General features: G+C 53.8%; 1 protein-coding gene across 10 annotated transcripts in view; it reads left to right on the top strand.

Annotated features, from left to right (window-relative positions):
- The window catches only part of LOC120298244 (zinc finger and SCAN domain-containing protein 2-like), a 105691-nt gene that overhangs the window by 79140 nt on the left and 22955 nt on the right, over window positions 1-3596 (top strand). The window lies entirely within an intron of this gene.

Below are 3596 nucleotides of genomic sequence, written 5' to 3'. Positions count from 1 at the left end.
TCGCCCAGCAAGGTATCAAAAACTTGACCAAAAAGGAAAAAAAGGAAAAATTGAAAGTACAGGTAGTCCTCGACTTACAACAATTCACTTAGTGACTGTTTGAAGTTACAAGCGAATTATGACCATTTTTCACACTTATGACTATTGCGGCATCCCCAGGGTCTTGTGATTTACATTCTGATGCTTGGCAACTGATTCGTTCTTATGACATTCACAGTGTCCCAGAGTATGTGATCAATGGCCGGAGGGGCGTGGCCAGTTGATCACTCAGGTTGCAGGGTTCCTGTGGGGGGGGGGAAATCCGTGGGTCTCTGGTAGAGGGGATGGGACTGGGCCAGCTGCCTGCCTTCCCTCCCATTGTCCCTTCCCTCTTTCCTTTATTTCACCTCCCTTTGTCCCTCCCTCCTTCCCTTTGTCCCTTTCTTCCTTCTTTCATTCACCTCCCTCTTTGTCCCTTCCTCCTTCCCTCTTTCCCATTGTCCCTTCCTTCCTTCTTTCCTTCATCTTTGTCCCTTCCCTCTCCCATTGTCCCTTCCCATTGTCCCTTCCTTCGTTCTTTCCTTCACCTCCCTCTGTCCCTTCCTCCTTCCCTCCCTCTCCCATTGTCCCTTCCCATTGTCCCTTCTTTCCTTCACCTCCCACTGTCCCTCCTTCCCTCCCTCTCCCATTGTCCCTTCCTTCTTTCTTTCCTTTCCTTCACCTCCCACTCTGTCCCTTCCCTTCTCTCCCACTTTCCCTGTCAAGCCCCGGCGGGCTCGACATGAATGGGCGGGGGGTGGGGTCGAGGACAACGTGCGGGGCAGCAAAGGAGACCAGCGGCCAGGGCCGTTCTACCTGGCAGTGTGAATGCATCCCGACCAACAGCTGAGCAGCTCCTACTCTTAGCTGCCAAACAGCTGATGGGTGGGAGGCTGAGGCAGGGAGCCAAGGGCCGATGGAGCGGCCTGAAGCTGAAAGGCGCTGTCTCTTGGCCGCCAAACAGCTGATGAATGCGAAGCCTGGAGCACAGCCGAAAGACGCTCACGGGACTGGAAGGCTGCAGCGCTGCAGCTCCAATTGTCCTTTCCTTCCTTCCTCGTTCCTTCGTCCTGTGCTATGCCGCCCAGACCCCAACCTGGTTTTGGCAGGCAGCAACACATCACGGCCCGCCTGTGTGCGCACAGAGGTAGAGGAGAGCGCACAGGCAGGGCGGGGATGTGGCCGGTTCACCTCCCGTTTTCAGGCACCTACATTACGAACCGGCTACTTCTCCCATTCATTTTTCCCCTACCGGGGCCCAGCATTCAAGCCAGATTCCCCGATCCTCTCCGTGTACATCAGCAGTTCTCAACCTGTGGTTCACAACCCCATTTGGGGTCGAATGACCATTTCACGGGGGTCGCCAAACAATGCAGTCCGCAATTTTTTCCCCCTTTTCCTTAGCTGTGCTACTCCCTTTTATTCTATTGGCCCAGCCGGTGGTCGGCCTGCACCGTCGCTGCCCCTTGCCAGCTACGCCTTGGCCTACGCAGGGGGCGGCACCACGCATGCGCGGCGCTCCCGGGCAGGGAAAGTCCTCGACTTACGACCAGTTGGGTAGTCCTCGACTTACGACCGGTTGGGTAGTCCTCGACTTACGACCGGTTGGGTAGTCCTCGACTTACGACCGGTTGGGGTCGCGGCATTAAAAAGGTTGAGAACCACTGGTGTACATCGTTCTTCCCATAGCTCTCTCCAGCGCTGTCGAGAGATGCCCATTTCTGGCCGCATTGCTACCGTTCTTAAGTTACACTTGCAGCCGCCCGAAGGAAGAGAACGACGCTTTTCTCCCTGCTCCAAAGGAAGGGAGACAAACCCGCATCGCCACCAAGTCTCCCTTCCTTCGGGTGAAGTAATCTCCGGTCCCCACCTTTGAGACTGTTTGAGCCTGAAGCAGAGAGTCGAAGAGCTGCATCACATTACACTCTGGGAGCAGCTTGCCTTTCAAACCTCCAATAATTAACGGAAGGAGAAACCCGCTGCAAGGTGCACCTCCTGAAAAGATGAGGGAGGTGGGAGAAATGCGATCAGTCAGCCAAGAGCCCAGCTGTTTCAGACTTTAAGCCTGCAATACAGGCAACAGAGGGCCAAGCAAAGAAGGCGATTCAAGAAAAGGGGGAAAAAAACCTGCTTTCCTTTCCAGCAAAAGTTACTTTTCCAAAACTGCCTTAAATCAAGAAGTGTCTCCCCCCCTCTAATAATTGACTTTGTCCTGGCTTCTCCAGCCTTGCCGGACAGGAAGAAATCAGCCCCGACCGGCTTTTGTTCCTCAAAGGCTAAAATTGATCGCTCGCTTGCTGATCCAAAGGGCGTACGGGCACCCTGAGACCTGTTCCAGGCCCCCACTAAGCCATGATTCCTGGTTTGTAGAAAAGATGGGGGGAGAAAGGCGATCAGTCAGCCAAGAGCCTGGCTGTTTCAGACTTTAAACCTGCGATATAGGCAACGGTGTGCACTTTTCCCAGCCCGGAAGGGGAAACTGACAGGTGGGCAGGCTGGCCTTGGTGGAAATGGGGAAGGGTTGCATGCTGTGAAACAGTGTGGGGGGGAGAGTCAGGCAGGCACATTTCTCCCTCCACACCCACTTTCTGTTGGCTTTGCCTGGCGCACGTCAGCAAAACAAACAGTCTCGATTCCTACCTACTGCTGCGGGATGAGTTCTCCGGGAGGCAATGTGAGGGCCATGAGGGGTATCACAAGCTCGCGGGGAGGGGAGGAAAAGATGGAAGAGAGTGAGGCCGCAACAGAGAGAGAGAGAGAGAGAGAGAGAGAGAAGGGGGAAGAGAAGGAGGGGCGGGTGTGATGTTGGCGCTCAAGGCTGCAACGTGAGCGGTCTCAACCCCCTTCCTGCCGATGGAGTGGACGACTCTGTCTCCTATCAGGCTAGCGCTTGTGAAGTAAGAAGAGGGAGGGGAAGGGCGATAGGGATCCCGCTGACCTCTGTGCACCAGAAGAAGTCAATCCGGTTGCTGCACAATGAGTCCCTGGGGAGGGTGGGGCCTTGCTCTGTACCTGCGCTGTTTGCGCACCCTCTGCAGGGCATGTTTGGTAGGGTTTGTGCAGGCTGCCGCCAAGCAGCATATTTTCCACAAACAAGTGAGCTGGGAAGGAGCAGAGGAGGGGGGAGGAAAGCGACGCTGCGGGGGGGGGGAAGGCAATGCTGCGTACCACCAGCATGGTAGTCACGTACCACCGGTTGAAAAGCCCTGCTCTAAGTAATCTGTTTTACTCAGCTTCCCTTCCCTCCTCATAAATTTGAAATGTCAGTTTCAATCATACATCAGTCCCGCCACTCTCTGCTTCTGATGACGTGAGTTGCAGTTAGGTTTCTGCCTCTTAATTTATTGTTGCATTGCTATCTGCCCTAGTCCTAAATTCTATAAAAATACAGCAATTCATTGGGCACAGTTTAAAAATTAGAACGGCTAACTGGATATGTTTTGATTGGCATCCTTCTCAGATTCGGCGATTGTCTTATCCATTACTGCCAGTCTGACAGAGGGAAATTAGGACATTTCAAACCGGACAACTAAGCTATGGTTTCCCTCTAAGACAGCCATTTGTTTTGCCAGTCAGTT

This window comes from Crotalus tigris, unplaced genomic scaffold (assembly GCF_016545835.1).
Source record: "Crotalus tigris isolate CLP2741 ecotype Arizona unplaced genomic scaffold, ASM1654583v1 scf7180000023825.297174, whole genome shotgun sequence".
NCBI lineage: Eukaryota > Metazoa > Chordata > Lepidosauria > Squamata > Viperidae > Crotalus > Crotalus tigris.
This window is presented reverse-complemented; position numbering and strand designations above follow the sequence as displayed.